We start from the raw sequence: 24,601 nt of genomic DNA, 5'->3' as shown, positions 1-24,601 counted from the left end.
CATCGGGCTCCCTGCCTAGAGCCTGCTTCTCCCTCTGCCTGTGTCTCTGCCTCTCTCTCTCTCTCTGTGTCTCTCATGAATAAATAAATAAAATCTTAAAAAAATAAAATGGGAATTATCTCCTAATTATAATGCATTAATCATAGACTTATTTTGTGACTCCTAGAAAAAAAATCTATAATACACTAATATTTCTAAAAGATAGGGACACTGTCTGGATGGTGACTATGATAGTTATTTGGAGCAAAAATAAACTGATATAGTAGCTATTTGTCAAATAAGCCTTGAACTTTCCCTCGTCTTCACCTGGCTCAGACTCTAGTGTAGATCTTCCCCCTCATATCTACTCATCAAAACTGTACCTATTCTTCTAGTCACAAAACACCATATACTTAGTTTCTCCATATACTGCTTTATATTTCTGCTCTTTGTGAGCATATTTCACCTCACTTTGTGACTCTCAGAAGACAAGTGGCTTCTTCTATTCATCACCATGTCTCTCAGCAACCTAAAGTGCTGTTCCTGGAGTTTAGCACGAGCTTGATTAAATATGTGACAAATAAATAAATGTTGACCAAATTGAATCTCTTATCAGGATCTTGGCTCGTTTCTCTCTCTCTCTCTTTCTCTCTCTCCCTCAGTTCCAGTTTTCTCAAGTCTTTAGAGAGCTCAGTAATTCCATTGAAGTGAAAGGATTAGAATTTGTGGGGGAAGAGGGCCTGTCATCGACATTGTTCAATCACAAAGCACCATATATATATGCTATACTTATATTTACTCTATGTTTCTCTTTATTTATCTGTTTCCCGTCAGTTCCATTTCTGTCATGCTGGCTTCAACTCTACACTGCAGGGATTGGAATTCTGCATAGGCAGGTTCCAGACTCCCATTTTTGTTCTGCTAATGGGAGTCGCTGGCAAGATCCTGAAGTTGTGTGATTCAGGTAGAAGCACTAGTACTTTTGTCAGAGGCATGGTGTCTCGTTTTGAATGTTATCTCCAGGTCAATATAGAAACCTATCTTTGGGATCCCTGGGTGGCGCAGCGGTTTGGCGCCTGCCTTTGGCCCAGGGCGTGATCCTGGAGACCCGGGATCGAATCCCACGTCGGGCTCCCGGCATGGAGCCTGCTTCTCCCTCTGCCTGTGTCTCTGCCCCTCTCTCTCTCTCTCTGTGTGACTATCATAAATAAATTTAAAAAATTATAAAAAAAAATAAATAAACCTATCTTTGTGCTACCCTAACAAACTACCATAGACTGTGTGGCTTATAAACAACAGAAATTTCTTTCTTAAAAGTTCTGGAGGCTGGGAAGTCTAATTTCAAGTCACTGGGAGATCCAGTGTCCAGTGAGGGCCTGCTTCCTGGTTCATAAGGTTATCTTTTCTCTGTGTCCTCACCCGGCTGAAGGGCAAACGAACTCTCTATGTTCTCTTTTATAAGGTACCAATCCCATTCTCAAGGGCTCTACTCTCATGACCTCCCATGAGATCCCATCTCCAAATACCAACATACTGCGGACTAAGTTTCAACATACAAATTTGCATGAGCACAGCCATTCAGTCTGTAGCAAAACCTAAGTTCCATATGCCAAAAAGTAGAAAATGTCAATAAATAAATGATGATGACCCATACATGGTTTGTGCAACATTGTCATGTATTCCCTCAATATGCTAAGTAGAAAGTGATCTACTGGATGGGGTGCCTAGGTGGCTCAGTTGTTTAAGCACCTGCCTTTAGCTCAGGTCATGATCTCAGGGTCATGGGATCGAGCCCGGCATCAGACTCTCCATTCAGCAGGGAGTCTGCTTCTCCCTCTCCCTCTGCCTCCCCACCCCACTTATGCTCTCTCTCTCTCTCTCTCTTAAATCAATCAACCAATCAATCAATCATTAAAAAGAAAAGAAAAGCAGTCTTACACTACCTTTCAGGGCAAAACAAAAGCATAGGTGCTTTTACTTCAGTCCTATTCTGCTAACAATATATTCTTCAGAATTTTGTTAGGAATAGAAAAAAATATATATGTATATATCAAATAAGCATTCCTAAAAGGCAATTGAAGGAATTTCATATTTGATTGTCCATTAGGAACTACTATAGTTTTAGAAGTTTATTTTACGATAGTATCAGTCCCCAAGGGGTGGCTTATCAACCCCTAAGGGTTCCTGAAACAATTTCAGAGGATCTACTAGCTCAAAATTATTTTTACACTATCATTACAATATCATACTATCTTTTCTCTGTGTGTAATATTTTCATTTACAGTGCAACAGCAATGGTGGAAAACCTCCTGGTAAATTAGCCCAAGACAAGGCATGGCCCTACAATGTATTAGCATCACCAAATTTTTCATTATCATAAGCTTGCTGGAAAAAAAACTAAAACTCAGTTTCACTTAAGATTGTCTTTGAAGAGTCAATAAAATTGTTAATTTTATTAAATCTTGATGTGTATCTTTTTAATATTTTATGTGACAAAATGAGAAATGCATAAATCATTTTCAGGGTGTACTAAGGTGTAATGACTACCTCAAGGAAAAGCATTTGTGCAATCGTATGTGCTGGTAGCTGATTTAACTGCTTTTTTTCTTGGAAAACCATTTTTACTTGAAAAAAAAAAGGACAACCTATGATTACTAGACTTGATGTATTTGACACAAATTTTGTCAACAATGAACAAAGAGCCTGTAACATCAAGGAAAATAACTGACAGTGATTTTGTCAATAATCGAATTTGGGCCTTCAAATGAAAATTAGAAGTTTGGAAAACTTTTATTAGTCCCTGGAGGCTTGAAAGCTTCTCAATACTTACTTTACTAATAAAATTGGTTGTACTATTAAAAATACGGCTTTTTGTTATTGTGTAATGAAATATGTCAAATATCTAGAAGATCTGTATAACTCAGTGAACCAATATTTCTCAAATAATCAATGCCTGATGTTACAAAAATTGCATGTGAATAAAAGATACCTGCAAAGTATAAGACAGATCAATCAATTTTATGGAATAAAATGAGTGCATTGATTGTTTGAGATTGTTGATTTTTATTGTGGGATCAAATAATTATCATCACATTTCCACAATTTCCACATCTCTAAGTATCTTTGTAAGACTGGATTTTATTCTTTAAAAAAATAAAAATAAAAAATAAAAGGGGCAGCCTGGGTGGCCCAGCAGTTTAGCGCCTGCCTTCAGCCCAGGGCCTGATCCTAGAGACCTAGGATCGAGTCCCACGTCAGGCTCCCTGCACGGAGCCTGCTTCTCCCTCTGCCTGTGTCTCTGCCTCTCTCTCTCTCTCTGACTATCATGAATAGATAAATAAAATCTTAAAAAAAAAAAGAAAAAGACTGGATTTTATTCATTCACCTCAACCAAGAGAATGTATTTCTACAATTTAGAAACATATATGAGAAAGCAATTGTCTTCTATTAAGCTAGTCATTACAGAGATTTAAAAGTAATATAATGGCATTCTTCTCACTAAAGTCTTTTGTCTGGGAAGTTGTTATTTTTTAAATTAAAAGGTTATTTATACTAACATATAAGTTTATTATTTTATAAGTAAATCTTTCCTCAGTTTTAATTTCTAATAATAAATATTAATAGATACACTTACATAGATATCTGTGTATAGCCCTCTCTCTCTCTATATATATATATATATATATATTTTGTTTGTTTGTTTGTTTGTTTGTTTTTAGTGAGGGGGGTAGAGGAGGGGCAGAGGGAAAGAGAGAGACTTAAGCAGACTCCATGCCCAGCATGGCCAGAGGCAGGCAGGGCTCGCTCTCATGACCCTGAGATCGTGACCTGAGCCAGAAATCAAGAGTCAGAGGCTTAACCAACTGAGCCACCCAGGCATCTCCTTCAATAATTTTTAAACAGTTGAAAAGGGGTGTTATTTCACAATCTTGGGAATTTCTCTGGTGAACTGGTAAATTCCCTGTACACAGATGGCAAGAAGAAACCCAAGAAAACAGCAACCACTCCAGGTTGGCAGCTGGCAGATTTAAGAAGCAGGGGAACATGCTCGGGAGGCTTGTCTCGGGCAGCCTCCAGACAAGTAGATCTCTGCACGTGCTCTTAGAATCTTCCAAGTTTAGACAGAGGCCTTAATGGGGTTTCATCAAGTACACCGGTCAGATGGTCTCTGTAACACACTCTCTCTCAGGGCTGCATCCTTGGAACTGCTTCGGCTGCAGTGGGCAGGCAGACAAACATATTTTCCAAAGACAGGGAAGGTGGGGAGAAGCTTCAAATTGCCCATGTCTAACTCTCGGGTCCACCAGAATCATGTCCTCTTGACGACCTCTTTCAACAAGGGGTCCTGAGACCAAAAAGTTTGAGAATGGCTTTACTTAGCACTTACTAATGAACTTATTTGTAGACTACAGAACATTTGCCAGGATTAGAAGTCTCCCTCAGTTTAGTTTGCACAGTTATTCTTGGGAGAGAACGCCACTTCTTGATGTGTCTTTGCTAAATAATGGACGTAGAGTGGAATGAAATGAGTGCCCACTATTTGCTTATTGAAAAGTAAGAAGTATAATGAATTTTGTATGGCTTCAGGGAATGGGTAACATCTAAAGCAGGAATACTTATTTTCCTATTTGGATCTATCTGTAATCAGGTTCAGATTCACCTTCTAGCCCCTGGATGTTTCTACTTTTCCCTGTTTATCCCTTTCCCCATTGCTTTCTCTCTTTTTCTTTCTTTTCTTTCTTTCTTTCTTTTCTTTCTTTCTTCTCTTTCTTTCTTTCTTTCTTTCTTTCTTTCTTTCTTTCTTTTTTGTGTGTGCATGTGTCAGCAATTCTCTCCTTCCCCCCTCCCTTCTTCCTCCCATGATCATCACTTTTTCTCTAACCTTACGGAAATACTGGTGGACCTAGTTTAAAATCGCTTACGATGTGATGTGACCAGGCTTGTAGGGTTATATTGGATCTTTGGAGAATATTTTAATTGTATTATCTCCAAGATTATCTTCAATTTAATCAGTCCCATTTAATAATGTAATAGGCAATTCAAATTTCAATAACTGTCATATAAGAAGTTGTTTGACAGGAAAATCACACAATCCTTTTGAAGCACATCGTAGACTCTTTGGTGTAGACAATTAAAATACAAGAATACTCTTCTAAGCCTAATTTATCATAGGACAATATGCAATTAGAGACCGGTTTTTTAAATGCACTCATGTAATGGGACTCAACGTGACCATTAAAATTTGTATTCAAGAATATCCAAGAATAATGTAATATTTGTATGGAAGCAGTAAAATTGTATGAATATTTAGAATGTATGCATACATTTAAAAAGGCACTAAAAATGAAGAAAATATAATAAAATGTGGTGATCTAGGGTTTGAATATTTATAAATGTGATAAATCTGCTGCTTTTGAAATCTGGGTAAAAAGTGATAATAAATACTTCTAAAATAGAGCAGGATACTTCAATGCTCCCTTGGCTCTGACGTAGTGCTCTAATCTGAAACAAAAACTGGGAAGCTAGTTCCTTACGATCTAGTATGTCAGAGTTCCAGATTTATCTTACACAAGCTAAAAGCATTTCTCCAAGAAGCGCCATCTTTATTTAATGGGAAATGAGATTTCGAATCACAGTTTTCAAATCACAAATCCTTATTGCTATATGTTGGCCCTTGTTTGTCAGTCTTCATATGTCATCTGGTTTTTTCACCTAGAGACACAAAGGATTTTTATTCCTTTCCTGTAATATTCAGGAGTTTTGCTGAAATATATCTTGTTCTTCATTTTCATGTACTAAGCATGCTCTTTCAATATGTACTTTTCAAATCTTTAGTATTTTGGGAACATTTATTTCTTTTCAATTATAATATTTAGTATTAACTCTGGTCCTTGCTTTGGCCCTTTAGGGCCTCCTTTTATCTTTATGTTATCTATATTCAATATTTCATTTTCTCTTTACTCATTCTTCTCTCCAATAAAATGATCTTTTTTTAATATTTTTCTCCTTTTTACATTCTACTTATCTTATTAAGGCACTGACATTTTCTTGATGTTATATTTATTCAATCCTCTGTGGCTTCTACTTTAGTGGTTTCCATTTATAAAATGGTTTAAATGTTTCTTCTTTTATCTCTAAACACTCCCAAGTTCCCAAGTTTTCTGTGGCCCTCCTTTGTCTCTGTTCTATCTTCACTAGTTTGATTCCACACATACAAGCTTCTCCTCAAGTGGCACCTGGGTGGCTCAGTTGGTTAAGCAGCTGCCTTCTGCTCAGGTCATGATCCCAGGGTCCTGGAGAGAGGCCCACATCTGGCTCCCTGCTGAGCAGGGAGTCTATTTCTCCCCTCCCCAAACCCCCAGCTCATGCTCTCTCTCTCAAATAAATAAATACTATTTTTTTTAAAAAAGAAGTTTCTCTTCTGTGTTGTGTCTGGTCCTGGAAGAGCCCTGGAAACCCAATTTTAGCAATTTAAGGGTTAGGTTGCCCCAGCCCTATTAAAATCACCAAAAGCAGGGTGCCTGGGTGGCTCAGTCAGTTAAGTATCTGCCTTCAGCTCAGGCCCATGTAGGGCTCCCTGCTCAGCACGGAGCCTGCTATTTCCTCTCCCTCTGCTGCTCTCCCTGCTTGTGCTCTCTCTCTCAAAGAAATAAATAAAATCTTAAAAAAAAAAAAAAAATCACCAGGCGGGCCATGTGGCTCAGTGGTTTAGCGCTGCCTTTGGCCCAGGGCGTGATCCTGGAGACCTGGGATCAAGTCCCACATTGAGCTCCCTGCATGGAGCCTATTTCTCCCTCTTCCTTTCTCTCTCTCTCTCTCTCTCTCTCTCTCTTTCTCTCTGTGCCTCTCATGAATAAATAAATAAAATCTTAAAAAAATATATCACCAAAGCTCTCACACTTACCCTCTAACAGAGTGGAAGAAAGTCTCTAGCTGCAATTCTCAAACCCACCTGTCATGTGTTAAAACCAACAAGTACCTATTTCCTATTTTGGGGTCCTCCTGTTAGCTCGCTTCTCCCTGCTTCTACTTGTGTAGAGATTGCTAACATTGCTTCTTGCAGCCATGAGTGCTTCTCCAAACCTACTTGCATTTTGGAGTTTATGACATTTATTGTCATCTAGTTCTGTTTTAAATGCTCCTGTGGATTTTAGTTTTTCTTTTTAGTTTCTTTCCTTCATTTAATATGAATTTCAGAAAGCCTCAGAAACAAAGCTGCCACTGACATTTCCCCTAAATCTACTACATGTAGTTTAAATTTAAAGTTATCGGAAAAATGAAAAAAAAAAAAAAATAAAGTTATCGGAAAAATGAAGTTTTAACCCCTGACCTTCACTCAGGACATTTCTTATTACAGAGATGACATCTGAAAATAATTATTTTATTCAAATTTCTCTAGTCATATTCAGTTGATATTATATAATTTCTGATGTACTTAAAGTAACACAGTATTCTTTCCATGCTTGGAGATGAATTTGAACTATTTTGAAGACAGTCCCTAGGTTTCTTTCTTTTCATAAATAATATAAAGAATTAGTGTGGACACATTTTAGATCAAGTATGCAGTATCAATTTTCCATCTAAAATTAGTGAATGATGCCCAACTCTATGGAGGCTTTTTCTTGGTGGACAACTCCATATAGAACAAAACATTTCAAAAGAGAGGGAGATAAAGAAGTATGGTTGATGGTTTTGTGTTTTCTAGTGACTCATAACAGTCCTACTCTAATCTATTTGTTAGTCAGTGAAAGGCTGCCATGATGTTTGGGTCCACACAGAATACATAAAATCAGTGTTATTAGCTTCCCTTGATGCATGGAAATAGAGAATTCTTCACAATGATTAAAATGTTATAGAGCTAATAGCATTGTATGGTGACAGATGGTAGGTATACTTGTGGTAAGCACAGCACAACGTATAAAGATATTGAATCCCTTTATTGTACACCTGAGATTAATGTAACATTGTGTGTCAACTGTAGTCAAATTTAAAAAAAATTAAAAGATGAAGAATTTTAAAAAAACGTTATAAAATTCTTCATTTCTGATATGCTTTTTGAAGTTGTTCTGCTTATCTTCTACTTATTTCAATTTTTTTTTCTTTTCACTTTAAAGAGTCTCAGCAAACCAATATGATTGTTACGTATTCTTCAATTTTTTTTTTTTTTTTTAGTAAGCTCTATGCCCAATGTGGAGCTCAAATCCATAACTCTAAGATCAAGAGTCACGCGCTCCACTGACTGAGCCAGCCAGGTGCTCCATCTACTTTTTAAGTTATTTACTTATTTATTTAGCTCCACAAGCAATGTTGAGCCCAACACAGGGTTCAAACTCATGATTGTGAGATCAAGACCTGAGCCAAGATCAAGAGTCAGACCTTCAATTGACTGAGCCACCCAGGCATCCCTAAGTTGTGTTTTTAAAAACATATAAGGCATGGTGTTTTAGAACAAATTCTATGTTTATCTCCTCTAAAATACCTTAAATTTTTTTTCGTAATGTTTGGAGGTTTCCTTACTTGGTTCTTTCTGCATTCATTCATTTTCTTCCTTTTCTGGGTTTTTCTTCCTCAGCATCAGAACTCATCTGTTGGAATAACCACTTCAATGTAGAAAACAGCATTAGGAGTTACGAGAATGTGGGATCGCTGGATGGGCTCAGCGGTTTGGTGCCTGCCTTCGGCCCAGGGTGTGGTCCTGGAGACCCAGGATCGAGTCCCACATCGGGCTCCCTGCATGGAGTCTGCTTCTCTCTCTGCCATGTCTCTGCTTCTCTCTCTCTCTCTGTGTCTCTCATGAATAAATAAATAAATAAAATCTTTAAAATAAAAAGGAGTTACGAGAATGTGCATTACATTTATATACAAACTGTACTCACATAATATAGTTGAACACAGAATAACTTGGGATTTACAAACAAGTTGTGAGTGAAGAAAAGGGGAAATAAGTTAAAACAAATCTAGATAGTTGATGAAAGCCAACAATCAAGGAAAGATGAAGACATAGAACTAAGTGATCAATCTACTGATGACAAAATAAGAACTAGGATCCAGAAAATTAGTAGATGGAATTTCAGGACTCAGAACAGGGCAAGCAGTACATCAGAAATAAAGTAGACCAAACCCCCCCAAAAAAGAAAAAGAAAACTGGACTCTTATGAAAAAGTCAATTATCATAAATCAAAGGCAATCTTTCAGGAATCTGATAATTTATAAAAACTGAAGATGAAACCAGTTGTTCAAAACAGTGGGGATTATTACAAAAATTATGATTAATGAGACTTTGTGTTAACATATGGAGAAGAAAATGTACTTCTATAAAATAGAGTATGACATTCAATCCTGCTTCACTCTTCAAAATAGCATGTGTGCCTCTGTGAGATGAATCAAACCACTCATAAAGTCCATACTCCCTCAATCCGATGAGTATATTTTTTGTTAATATAACCTGAATCTGTAATATATTGTTTTGCTTAAATAACGTATAGCACTTGCCATGTGATAAGCCTGCCATTAATACTTTTAAACATGAAGTCATATTTGTATTTAAAACATCCTATAACATCCCATAAAACAAAAAAAATCCCATAATCATTTTTTGAGGGGACTTCACTCTCAAGTTTCCAATCATTTTCTATATTGTGCAGTTTCTACCTTTGCTTTATTTAAGTCTTCACCTCAAAATACAGAAATGATCTTATTGCTTCTATAGCTTAAACCTATGGCTTCCATGTTCAGTCATTATATACACTATTCTATTAAGAATTCTGTGATTGACTACTTACTTTTAGTAAACCTTTCTCTCAGTGTGTGATAATGAAAAATATGTAGGTTGGCACTGTACCTCATGACTACAAGTTTCTCTGGCCCCTATAATAAGATCAAGTCAATGATCAATGGTTCTTCAAAAAACTTCTGTTATTTTGGCTTTAACATTAAATAAAGGAGGTCAAAAAATCAAACCATGAAATTTATTTTGGAACTTTTAACACATTCAATTTTACACAAATATTTATTAGGCCTATATTATTTGTGAGAAATTGTGACAAACTATCCATTATGCTGTGAAGTAGATGGACTACATTGTTAAGATAATTCTATAATTTCACAAAATTAAAACAGAAAACATTGCTCTAGTACAATAGGAAAATCAGTTTTGAGGGGAAGTATAAAGGACTTTGTTAATTTGTTTATTCATTTACATATTTACTTTTAGAATTTTTAAAGCTGGTAAAAGTATCTCTGAAGCTACAAAGCATGTTTCATGTTTTGCTGTTTTGCCATACATATTGAACTTTTAAAAATAGAACTTTATCACAATTTTATTTAAATTTATTTATTTAAGTCCTTATTTAATGTCCTTTGGACATGTATGAGCACAGTAAATAAATCTATCTCTTCATTTACCTTCATATTTTTTAGAGTACCTAATAATGTATGATAAACATGAATAAATAAATATATGAGCCAAGAATATCTAAAAGATATTTAGAAATTCTGTAATTCTAGGCATACATTATAATATTTTGAAATTCTAATATACACCTGTGACTATTTTTTAACAAAAATATGTTTTGGTAAAGTTTTTACAATCTCTAAATAAGAAGTTCTCTGAATTTATTAATATTCAATTGGATAAAATAATCATTTAGTAGACTTTTACTTTGCTGTCCCTCAAGGAATCAGGCTTCTTGGAATGAAGCCCTTATTTGTTGTCCTTCCCGTTTTGACTTTGGCCTCTGCCATCTGACTGAGTTTAGCCAAATTTTCTCACAGTTATTAAATGCTTCAACTAGAAGAAATTACTTAAGTTGGCTGCAGTTCAGTTACTCAACTGTTAAAAACAAAAATAGTATTATTTCCTTTAAAAATTTGGCATAATAATTATATATGGTAATTCCCAAAACAGTTTAATACTTATACCCTCCAGGCTTAAAAAACTGGCAAGTATGATATCGACATAGGAAGAAACAAATCCAAACCATTAAAGAGCAAATGTTTTTGTTTAGCTAGAAAATAATTAACTTAATGTACAAATATTAACAGATTCAAACATTTGATTTAAAAATGCTAAATAATATGATGATTAGTTTTATGTAATTATGCGGTTCTGTACTATGTTACTTTGGGTTGGAAGAACAGATATTGTTAAAAAAGTCTATACTACCCAAAACAATCTATAGATTTAATACAATCCATATCAAAATGCAAACAGCATTTTTTCACAGAACTAGAACATAGAACAAAGAATCCTACAATATGAACAGAACAACAAAAGACTGAATGGGCAAAGCAATCTTGAAAAAAGAAAAACACAATTGGAAGTATCACAATTCCAGACTTCAAGTTACACTACAAAGTGGCGGTAATTAAAACGGTATGTTACTGGCATAATAATAGACACATAGATCAATAGAATAGAATAGAAAACCCAGAAATAAACCCACTAAATAAACCCATTAAATAAACCCCATTATATGGTCATTAATCTTTGAGAAAGGAGGAAAGAATATACAATAGGAAAAAGTCTCTTCAACAAACTGGTGTTGGGAGAACTGGACAGCCACATGCAGAAGAATGAAACTGGACTACTTCAGTTCAGCATCCATAAAAATAAACTCAACATAGATTAAAGACTTACATGGGGACCTGACACCATAAAAATCCTTGAAGAGGACACAGGCAGTAATTTCTCTGACACTGTCTATTGCAACATTTTTCTAAATAGGTCTCCTAACTTAAGGGAAATAAAAGCAAGAATAAACTAATAAAAAGTTTCTGCACAGTGAAGGAAATAATCAACCTGTGGAATGGGAGAAAATACTTGCAAATGACATATCTGATAAAGAGTTAGTATCCAGAAAATTAAAGAACTGATATGACTCAATACCCCAAAAAACAAATAATCCAATTTAAAAATGGGCAGAAGACATGAATTGGCATTTTTCCAAAAAAAAAAAAAAAAAGCCATCCACATGGCCAACAAATACATGAAAAGATGTTCAACATCACTGATAGTCAGGGAAATGCAAATCAAAACCACAATAAAATATCACCTCACACCTGTCAGAGTGACAAAAAAAAAAAAAGAAAAAAAAAAAAAAAAACCCAAGAAATAACAGGTGTTGGTGAGCATGTGGAGGAAAGGGATCCCTCTTGCAGTGTCGTTAGGAATGCAGACTGGTGCAGCCACTCTGGAAAACAGTCTGGAGGTTCCTCAAAAAATGAAAAATAAAAGTACCTTATTATCTGGCTATCGCACTAGTACGTATACCCAAAGAACACAAAAATACTAATTTGAAGGGATATATGCACCCTGATGTTTATAGCAGCATTATTTACAATAGCCAAATTATGGAAACAGCACAAGTGTTTATTACCTCATGAATGGATAAAGAAGATGTGATATATAGATATAGATATATAGATATAGATATAGATATAGATATAGATATTATTCAGCCATAAATAAGAATAAAATCACTATTCACAACAACATAGATGGAGCTAGAGAGTATTGTGCTAAGCGGGAAGTCAGAACAAGACAAAGTCCATAAGACAAAACAAACGAGCAAAGGAAAAAAACAAAACAAAACAAAAAAAACGACAAACCAAGAAAGAGACTCTTAACCAGGAGAAAAAAATGATGGTTACCAGAGAGGGGGATGGGTGAAATAGGTAATGGGGATTAAAGAGTACAGTTACCACTATGAAAAGAATAAAATAAATAAAAATTAAAATACTAAATAATAATATGATTAGTGCTATACAATTGTGTAATATTGGACTAAGTTACATTGGTTCTCATACGTATGTATTTCCTGAATGTATAAACTGTCTCAGGAAAGTATCTCTATTCTTTTGTAAGTCCACAGGGAATCATAATATTTGATACCATCATCAGTATGAAATAAACTTGAAACAGTGACCCTTTCTCATTGAGCTTTTTAAATGAAGTCTGAGTTTCTGATCCAAGCCATGGTGTCCCTGTAAACATGGCAGGGTTACTGAGGAGGACTGCCAAGGTGAGGAATATGAAAGGCAATGTGTTCATCAAAGACAGCCTGGCTAAGTTTTGATGGGAGCTAATCGTCAGAAATCTACTATCTTTTTACAGATACTAGATATTTGATGAGGCTTTTACTAAAACTGCCGCTATCCTGAACCGACCATTGAAAATAAAACAAGCATTCTTAGGATGGATAATTGAAAGAATGCATTCTCTTTTAAGGCACTTACTACTTTCTACCTGTAACACAGCTAATTGCATATATACATATATTGCATATATATCATATATTATTTTCCAAATATATATTATATGCAAATATTGTGTATAAAATCTTGTTTGTCTTAGTTGGGGCTACTATCACAGAATACTATAGATTGGGTGGCTTATAAATAACAGAAATTTATTTATCACAGTTCTGAAGGCTTGCAGTCTAAGATCAGGGTGCCAGCATATTGGAGCTCTGGTAAGAGCACTCTTCCACGGCCATTTTCTCATTGTATCCTCACATGGCAGAAAGAGGGCTAGAGAACTTCTGGGGGCTCTTTCTGCAGGCATCCTACTAACGAGGGCTCCATGCTCATTACCTAATTACCTCCCAAAGCCCCCACCACTTGATACTATCAAACTGGGGGTTAGAATTTAAGCACTGAATTTTGAGGAGACACAAATATTCAGTCCATACAACTATTTTTCTCATAGATCAGTCAAGTTGCAAGTTGAAGGCAGGTATTAGTCATTTTAGTAATCTTCTAAAGAAACGTAAATATTTGTACATATCCAATAACTGAAATAAATAATTCAATATTCAATAAATATTACAAAATGCAGATGGTTCCTGGGTTATGATGCTTCAATCTGTGATTTGTCAACTTTACCACAGTGCAAAAGCAATACACATTCAGTAGAAACCATACCTCGAATTGTGAATTTTGATCTTTTTCCAGACCAGTAATATGCAGTTCAATAGTCTGTTATGATGTTGGACAGCAGCCGCAAGGCATAGTTCCCAGTTAGCCATACAATCAGGAGGGTAAATAGCTGAAACACTTACACTATTATCCATAAAACCATTCCATTTTTTACTTTCAGTATACTAATAAAAAAATTACAAAATATTCAATACTTTGTTGTAAAATAGGCTTTGTGATAAAAGATTTTGCCAAACTGGAGGCTAATATATGTGTTCTGAACACGATTAAGGTATGATGTTTAGTAGGTCAGGTGTATTAAATGCATTTTAAACTTACAGTATTTGTAACTTATGATATATTATTGTAAGTAAGACCTGTAGTATAAAAGAAGAAGTATAAAGAACTAAAAAAGTAAAGTTATGAAGAAGGGAAGGACAGAACAGAAGAGAGTATACATATATTCTCTTTATATCAAAATATACCTAAGATGACAATAAAGATACATATATTATTTTGTCCAATTCATAAACTTTTGAGAATCTGCCTAAAGCTGAGCAACTAGAACCAAAACACTTAAATTTAAATTTATGCATATTTCATCAAAAATTTGCCTCTATCAAAAAGAAAAAAAAAGCACAACTTACCATAGCCATTTCCACTGATCCTGTAATGCCACTTCTAGAAATTTACCCTAAGAAAATTATATAATATGCATTAAAAGGTGAAAGAACAATAATATTTCTTATAATATTTTTAAACAATAGGGAAAAAATAAAGTACATGCTCAACAATAAGGAATGAATTTATTATGAAAGGGCAAGAAATATACAATTGGGTTGTATGTGACCATAAAATCATATCTCAGAAAAATATTTCATAATATGGTTAAAAAATTTGTGACATAGTAACTAAGGGAAATAAAGATCAGTGAGCTTGAGTAGTTTTAAGGTCACACAACATGTAAATGAAGAATTGGAAATGAAATCAGATTTACTAAACTACATGTACATATGAAATCAGAAATCAATTGCAAACATTTTCTATCTACTTGTTTTCAAGCTTATGAATCTTAAATTCAAAATGCCCTTTGGTATATGTATATCAAATCACTACATTGTGCACTTTAAATAATATAATTATATTTGCAATGATTTATCAATAAAGTCTAAAAAATTTTAGAAAAGAACTTTATGTAGGAGAAATCAAACCAACAGTTTTTTAAAAGTAAATAGTTGGTGAATAAAGGTATTTTAGCATATAAATTAATCAAATAAATATTTTAAATATTGCAAAATTTACATGATAAACTTGTGTTAGCAACCTTCCAAAACAAAAGACCCTGCAGAGAAAAAGGAATATAAGATACCAACAAAAATGGCTATTAATATCATTAGAAGGAAACTGAGTTGATTGAACAAAATCTTCCATATTTTTAACATAAGTTCTATAGTCATAAATGAACGTAATGGGAAAAGAGCAATAGAGCAGATTTCCTTTTGAGTTACAACTGTTCTTTGAGAAAATGAAGGTCATTTCTCTAGATATATGGGAAACAAAAATGAAACCTATGACTATGTCAGTAACACAAAGTTAAAAAGAGGTCCCTTATATCAAGCAATTTATTTTCATTTTGGTGTTATTTCTTCTTATCAAAAATATTCTCTTACTTGGTGTCTCCACATGCTAGATGTCTTGATTTAGGGTTTCCTGCCAAGACAACCCCAGGGTCATCTTGGAATCACGCCTGCACCTTGCTATGCAGGTTAGCTAGCGCAAAGGCACTCTATTAAGCTGTGCCCCAGCATGGCCCAGGCAGTAAAGTTTAAGGTTATAATTGCAGGTTTGTGCCTTTTCTTGTGCTAATAGTATTATCTGCATTAACTTAGGCTTTATTTTGGGAAAACCTGAATTGTGCTACAATTGTGTCAAAATTCTTGATAGTTTCCAATCTTCCAATAAAGTCATTTACCTCCTGCCAGCTATCACAGTTTTAGCACTAAGTTATCGTGCTTTCTCTTTATCTTCTGTGAAAGTCAAATGATAGAAGAATCTTTAGGAATATTCTGAAGATCAGTGTCATTGGCATGATAATCTGATGTAAAATGTTAATTCAAATCAGTATTTGACTATTCGGCCCCAAATATCATAAGGGGAGATATGATACTCTGGTAATCTTTATTTAGTGCCATTCTACATTGTTATTTGAGCTGGTGCCTTGTTCAGAGCCCAGCTGTCAGCAATAAATAAATTACTCCCCAGCTAGTAAATCACAAAACTCTCCTGAGCTTCTCAGAGAAACAAAGCAAAATGATGAATCTGTAGCCCTAAGAGGTTTATCCATAAATATCCATTTTGTTTCAGGCACTTTGGGGCTACTCGATGGAAGATCAGTTTTCTTCCATAAACCACTGGAAAAGAGTTTATCTGGAGAGAAACACAAATGAAATAGGGTTCGTTCTCTGAGCTCCATCAAATTTCAGGATTTCCTTATGTAATTCACAGCATGGGAGAATTTTTTGGCTTGATTTTCAGTGGATATTTTAAGTGAGAGAAGATACTTAAAAATCAGAAGAGAAAACATAACCCCTTTTCCCAAATAAAAATGGAGTTATCATCGATTTTCTTTTCTCTTTCAGCTTCTCCCACCTTTAAGAAACATTCCCAGATTTTCTGGGAGAGGAATAGCTCTCATTTGTTCATATTTGAAGTGAAAAATAGAGAAAGTACTGGAAGTCAGGGCCATATATCTTAAGTGACTTAGATAATAGTTTTAGTAAGTGCTTTTTTCTTTAGAGATTCAAGCCCAGACTAGGAGCAACTAAAAGCCTTTCCTCACTGACAATGTCTGGACTCACCAGGGAAATATATTCTGTCTGTGAACTTATTCCTAAGTGGGATAAAATTTTCTGACTAGCATTCGGCTGCTTAGAATTCAGTTGACTAGATATAATATTTTATGATCACAAAGCATAAATCATATGAGGGAGGCAGTCCTAGGTGTTACTATATTAACTATTTTCTAAAGTTTTAAAAAGGAGAGACTAAATTTTTAGGGAGGAAAGATTACAGAAGGCATTTTTACAAATAGTTTAAGTCCCTGCTATAGATACAAATACTTAGGAAGAAATAGCTAGCAGCGTCACGTAAGATGATATAAATTACTTTGCATATCACACAGCATAGTGACGTTACAGAGCTCACTAGCTTCATCCTGAGCATTTTTTCCCCAAGAATACTTAACTGAATTAAAATCAATGCATTCTTCATAAGTGATTTGTTAAGACTCTAAAATATCAATATTTTCCTTCGACTTAGGGTTAAATTGATATTTTATTTATCTTAGTCAAAAAGGTCACTGAGAAAGGAAACAAAGAACCACATGTGACTATTGTTATGCATGTTGGAAGTGTTCTAAAGAACGGGGAAACACATATGAATTAAGGGCAAAGAGAAATCAGCTCTGGGCCCTTGCAAATATATAATTTTATAGATTTTAGCTTCTATTTTCTGTGTTTAGAATATACATTGTTCTGTGGAAAACTATTGATGAGGAAGTAGTTTTGTTCTTACATTGAAAGCATTTTATATTTGCAGAATTCTTGGTTATTTATTTGCTTGATTTCACCTCATAACGTGAGTGACAAAAGCTATTATTTTCATAAAGAAAGGCCACTGTCAGCTTTAACTCAAGGTCAGTGTGCTTTATTTATGGTCACTGGGGTTTATGTTTCTATTACAACATCTGACTTAGAACATAACTGAGGAAGGCATTTCTGAATTGAAATCCCCAAATTCAGTCAACCACTTGTAATTCATGTTGTATCAAATCATATCTTTGGAGGATAGGAAATGCCAGCCTGGGTATGACAAAGACCCATTAATATAAGCCACGACATTTTATTGGGCCTTTGAGAAAAGCATAAAATTAACTAACACGTGATCTTGCCCTCAAGGGGGTTGATGTGTAGTGAGTCCACATCCTGGCTGTATATCAGAATCAACTGAGCAGCTTATAAAAATTACTAATGCCCCCTACTAACAAGAATTCCGATATGCATTGCATGCAGGCTGGGTTGAGAACTATTGGTCTAGAGCGTCTTAGACTTCAGGGCACACATGAATCACTGGAGGATCTATTTAAAGTATAAAATCTGAGTTTGTAGGCCTGGGATGGCTCCTGATACTCTGCATTTCTAACAAGCTGCCAAATGATAAATGATGTTAGTTAAAAAAAAAAAAAAAGGTCAGGAAGATGAATGCATATAAATGAATGAATGTCCCAGGCTCTTGTTTCATATAAATACAAGCAAAGCTACCTCAAATGTAATTAAGTCCTAACCAGTGAAAATTAAAAAAAAACAGACAAAAAAACAAAGAACAAACCAGGAAGTTTCTTCTTGTCCAGTCACTGATATCAGAATAAAGGCCACAAAGAAAATCCAAACTGACCTAAAGAAAGCAAGAGAGAGGGTCAAAAAGAAAAAGAAATGTGGAAAATAGGCAGCTGAAAATTTTTTTAAATTACTGGTACTTTATATTTAAAATAAAAAACATCAACAACTATGGATTAAGACATCCTTAATAAGAATAAAGTCAAAATTGTAACTAGATACTTATCTTTAACACAAATAATAAACTAAGAATGTATTATTTTTTGGGGGGGGGTGGCTGGTATTTGAAGATTATTAATCCAGCAGTTCATCTAGCCCTGGGCTAGAAATACATATAGTTTCCTATCTAACCCTTTGCCATACATTCCATTTCATAGCCTCTTGCATCTTCATAGCTTGAGAGTATCTACTTACACTCTGTAAGTAAATTCTAGATGAATTCATGGATCAGTTCTAGCAATTTTTTGGTGGAGTCTTTTTATGTAGAGTGTCACTGTCACCTGCAAATAGTGAAAGTTTGACTTCCTCCTTGACAACTTGGACGCCTTTTATTTCTTTGTGTTGTCTGATTGCTGTGGCTGGGACTTCAGCACTATGATGAATAACAGTGGTGAGAGGGGACATCTCTGTCTTGTTCCTGACTATAGAGGAAAAGCTCTCTATTTTTTCCCCATTGAGGTTGATATTAGCTGTGGGTTTTTCAAATAGGGCCTTTATTATGTTTGAGGTATGCTCCCCCTAAATCTACTTTGTTGAGGGTTTTTTTTTTTAACATGAATGGATGTTGTACTTTGGCAAATGCTTTTCCTGCACTATTAAAATAATCATGTTCTTATCCTTTCCATGGTCTCACATCCTATCACATCTAATATCCTTATCCATGTTCTCAAGGTTCGTATCCTTTCTTTTATTAATCTGGCATATCATGTTGATGATTTGTAAATATTGAACCACCCTTGCAATCCCAGGAATGAATACAATCTGATCGTGGTGAATAATCTTTTTAAATGAATTGCAAAAATATACAGCTTCTGCACAGGAAAGGAAACAGTCAACAAAACTAAAAGGCAACCCACAGAATGGAAGAAGATATTTGCAAATGGCATGTCTGATAAAAGGTTAGTATCCAAAATATATAAAGAACGAGCAAAACTCAACACCCAAAATAGAAATAATCCAATTTAAAAATGGGCAAAGACATGAAATGGCATTTTTTCAATCCAGATGGTCAACAAATATATGAAAAGATGATCCACATCACTGATCATCAGGAAAATGCAAATCAAAACCACAATGAGATATCACCTCACACCTTTCAGAGTGGTTAAAATAAAAAAAAAAAAAAAAAAAGAAACATCAGGTGTAGAGGAAGGGGAAGAACCCTCTTGCAGTGTTGTTAGGAATGCAGACTGGTGCAGCCACTCTGGAAAACAGTATGCAGGTTCCTCAAAAAGTTAAAAATAGAAGTACCCTACTATCCGGCTAATGCACTAGTAGGTATTTACCCAATTTGTAAATTAGTATTTACAAAAATACTAATTTGAACAGATACATGCACCCTGATGTTTATAGCAGCATTATTTGCAGTAGCCAAACTATGGAAACAGCCCAAGTGTTAATTGATTGTAGGATGGATAAAGAAGATGTAGGGTGTGTGTGTGTGTGTGTGTGTGTGTGTGTGTGTGTATAATGCAGTATCACTCAGCCATAAATAAGAATAAAATTTTGCCATCTGCAACAACACGGATGGAGCTAGAGAGTATTATGCTAAGCAAAATAAGTTAAAGATAAATACCATATGATCTTACTCATATGTGGAATTTAAGAAACAAAACGAATGAACAAAAGGGGGGAAAAAGAGAGAGATACAAACCAAGAAACAGATTCTTAACTATAGAAAACAAACTGATAGTTATGAGAGGGGACAATGGGAGGATGAGTGAAATAGGTGACAGGGAATAAGGAGTGCACTTATGATGAGTGCTGGGTGATGTATGGAAGTGTTGAATCACTATAATATATAACCAAAACTAATATTACACTGTATGTTAATTAAATTAAAAAATTCTAGTTGAATCTGAATTTCTGGTTGAATCTGAAAGAGAACAAAGCCTAAATTATACCACATTGTTTTTATTTTTTATTTTCTAACCAATTCATGTGTCTTTATGTCATTGAACTGATAATTTTCACATTTCTTATGACCTTAAGTGTTGCGAAGACTAACAAATTTATGTACTGAACCATTTTATTTAATTTTATAAACACAGTAGGCTCTAAAAGAAAATGTACTTAGCTATCTGTCTCAATTTTTCTTCATTGTTCTGGATTTTTGGAAAAATATGTAGTATATGTTTGCATAACTGGATTTAAATTATAGAAGAGGTTTAGTAAGATAAACTATAGTGATATTAAGAAAATATTTCAAATATTTTAAGCTTGATATGGGTTTGGTTTTTAAACAATTTTCTTCTAATTACCCTGTACATTTCCCCGTGTTTTTATTTTCACAAAATATCAACATTACATTATATATTTGAGAAATAAATAATAAATACATTCTAGAATTTCAGAATAGTATAGCTAATCTTCATCTTAGGATATAGCAATAAAAATGAAGTGTTCTGAAGAAAGTATAGAGACTAGCAATTATCTATATAAAGCCATGTCTAACCCTAAAGCTAAACTTCATAATTTATCAGGAGTACTAAAATAAGTAACATTTTGATAAATCTTTACTAAAAGAATTATATGCATTCACATGCAAAAACATAAAATGCTTATGCCATGTTAAAATGTTGATTACCTTTTGAGTCATTTGCCTATTACACAATGCTTTGATTTTTTTCCTTATTTAATTAGGAAGAATGTTATCCCTTTAAGAATATTTATAACTTTTTTCCAAGTGCCACATACAAGAATCAGTTTTTCTAATTTTTTTTCTCAAAACCATTTATGAAAAATATTATTTGCCCAAATTTCGTATATTTTAATTTCTATATTTACCTTTTGTTTTGTTATTAGATGATTATAAAAGTTTCTAAACTCATGATTTGGGCCTATTTCCATTTTATTAGTTGTTTGTCATTTAAGAAAATCCACATATGTAAAGCATGCAATTTTTGTAATGCTATGTTTATTTTTATCCATAGTTGTCTTCTGAATATAACTCTTAGCTCTCACCGAATAACTTGATAATTTTTATTCTATTCTTTTTTATTTTTTCACGTTTTTTTCCCCTTGTTTCATAATTTAAAAAGATCAAATTTTGAATACTAAACAGTTCCTCCATTCTCAGAAACCCACCAACAAGCAGAGGCATCTAATTCCAAGAAACTTTTTGTTGAGTGAGAATATTAGGAATGTGTCTTCATCTGATGGACCTGTTTGTGAGGCTTGCATCTGCTGTTAAGGTATCAATTATATATGTAGTTCTCCATCTTTAAAATTGCAGGAGATGGATTTAGTGCCTGAGAGCCATGATTAGACTCAGAAGTGAGGAGGCAGAGGGCCAGAGCAGAGTTCTTGCAGCAGTGAAAGTTGACTGCTGACTCAGCCCTAATCCATCCACTTTTTCAGCACGCTTTCATCTCATGCCATTTGGTTCAGGCACAAAGGGATTTCCTTTAGGTGGACTAAGGGAGTAATGAAGTCTCTATTCTTTTCAATCTAACTAAGAATTAGGAAATAAACCAAATGATAGGAGTGATATTTCATTTCAAGCCTTTAATAACTAAAACGATATTGTTTTCAATTTCTCTAGCTACAGTTCTATTTGAACTATGTATGATCAAGTGAAAGAATCTAGATAGATTCATGCAATTGGTTTCCTTTTGGCACAGACTTCTGCATTAAAATAGGGCCAGGATTAAAATTATTGACAAGAGGGATATTAGTACTTAAATGTAGTTTAATATTATTGTTAAGAAATACTGATGTCAATATTAAAAAGGCTGAGCTTTAATCCCAATAACAAATTGAGTCTTTACTCAGTGAAAAAGTAACCAATTGATTTTTTTAGTAATCAGTACCTAAAATATAATTAGAAAATTTGGGGAGGGGATCCCTGGGCGGCGCAGCGGTTTGGCGCCTGCCTTTGGCCCAGGGCGCCATCCTGGAGACCCAGGATCGAATCCCACGTCAGGCTCCCGGTGCATGGAGCCTGCTTCTCCCTCTGCCTGTGTCTCTGCCTCTCTCTCTCTCTCTCTCTCTGTGTGACTACCATAAATAAATAAATAAAAATTTTAAAAATTAAAAAAAAATATTTGGGGAGAAAAATGACAGCAGTGCTGGTAAGGTTCAAGTTTCAATTGATAAGTTTTTGGACTGAGCCTCAAATTATTTATTGGACAACAATAAGTGCCACTTTCTTCTGGCACCGAAATAAAAATTAAGTATTGTTATTTCTCAATTGGACAAAAATGAAAGCTATAAAAATTACTTCATAATCTGTGCATATTTCTTAAAGTTTAAAAAAATTGCTTTCCTCAAACTCTGTATTTTTTGATAGAACCTCAATTTTATTATTTGTATTTATTTATTTTATTTTTTATTTTTTAGGACCTCAATTTTAATGCAATTTTTTTAGATATATAGAGATAACTTCCCCCAATTTTTTATTTATTTTTTATTTTTTAAATTATTTTTAAGATTTTATTTATTTATTCATGAGAGGCACACAGAGAGAAACACAGGCAGAGACACAGACAGAGGGAGAAGCAAGCTCCATGCAGGGAGCCCAATGTGGGACTTGATCCCGGGTCTCCAGGATAAGCCCTGGGCTGAAGTCTGCGCCAAACCGCTGGGCCACCAGGGGGCTACCCACTTCCCCATAATTTAAAGTTTTCACAAAAAATACAAAGTTGATTAAGATTAGTTTTAGGTGGCAATACTCAAACATACTATTTGATAATGGTAAAGGATAGTTGGAAGGCAGGCAGGCAAGGACAAGGGGCCCCTGATCTAAGAGGATACCACCCAAAAAGGATTTTACACCACTTTAAAAAGGAACCCCCTACCCTTTTCCATGTGACAGGTAACAAAAACCTGATTGGACAGCAGGTCAGGGAGAGTTAATCAGATTAAAACAGCCCACTAAAAAGCCCATAAAACCCCTTAGACTTAAACTCCAGTGACAACTCTCTCGGGTCCCCTCCCTATTTGGGGTTTTGTACTATCTCTTCATTACCACTCAATAAACCTTGCTTTCCTGCCCACCACTCTGCATGGTCTATCTCTTCATTCTTCAAAGTGGTATGACCAAGAACCAGCGGGCACAGAAGAAGAAAAAATCCTGCAACAATAAATTACTACATACTGAATTTTCCCTCTAAGATTGTGCTATGTACTGCTTGTCTAAAATTTGAGTAAACAGAAGTACAACTCATTTCTTACATTATCCGGATGTTTTATTTCAAAATATAAAATATTTTATCATCTCTTTCATTCTATGTTGAAAGACTTAAGCAATCTTAAGTACTGAGTCAATTTTCTATTAGGAATGTGATTATTTTCTGTGAGAAGATATTCCACTAACTGTCCCCAAAATTGATTTAATGCAGAAAACTTAATGGTTCTTTAGGGAACGATTTTTAAAGTTGTTATGTAAAGATGAAGTTTTAGCTCAGGGGTAGAGAAATGGTCAAGAATAGGGCTAAGGTTATAGTTATGTTCAGGTTTGGGATTGAGTGGGTAATTTACTACAGATCTTATATTAGGGATAGGTTTTTGAAACTTATTCATATCACCTTACATCTTTAGGTCTCATTTTTTCCCTCAGAAAAAATATTTATCTCCAATTTCTATAATAAAGTGGATTTTAAGAGTCAGAGCACATACCAGCTTTATAAAACTTTAAGTGCAGAGGATTGAGAATTTAGAAATTAAAAAAAAGTCTGCATCCATGTTTTGATTTCACTGCTTAATCACAATCTGAACCAGTCTCTGCCTCAGAGTCTCCCTTCCTTCATCTTTAAAATGAGGATAATAAATAAATAAATAAATAAATAAATAAATAAATAAATAAATTTTAAAAAAAGATAATAAGTGAACTCCCATGAACAATTCTGAGATTACACTCAATTACATATTTAGACATATTTTGCATGTTTTTAAATATCAGTCCATTTTGATCTCATGATTTGGCCTTATTGCGATTTTATCATATAGATAAATATTATCATTTTTTGAACAGAAATAATCCTGGTATTTCATGTATTAGATAAAAAAAAACCATCCCATTTCAGTTTAAATATATAAAAACAAAAAATTAATAATAAAGTACACATGAGGAATCCAGGTATGTAGATTGC

General features: G+C 34.4%; 1 long non-coding RNA gene across 1 annotated transcript in view; it reads right to left on the bottom strand.

The window, feature by feature from the left end:
- Positions 1–24,601, bottom strand: part of LOC140642124 (uncharacterized) — a 180,350-nt gene that overhangs the window by 28,099 nt on the left and 127,650 nt on the right. Inside the window, exons 3-4 of the long non-coding RNA XR_012038677.1 lie at positions 18,283–18,348; positions 14,544–14,590 (exon numbers count right to left, since the gene is read on the bottom strand). This is a non-coding gene — a long non-coding RNA (uncharacterized lncRNA). The remainder of the gene's footprint in view (positions 1–14,543; positions 14,591–18,282; positions 18,349–24,601) is intronic.

The sequence above is a fragment of the Canis lupus genome, chromosome 11, assembly GCF_048164855.1.
Source record: "Canis lupus baileyi chromosome 11, mCanLup2.hap1, whole genome shotgun sequence".
Taxonomy (NCBI): Eukaryota; Metazoa; Chordata; class Mammalia; order Carnivora; family Canidae; genus Canis; species Canis lupus.
Note: the sequence above shows the minus strand (reverse complement) of the source record. Positions and strands in the feature narration are given on the sequence as shown.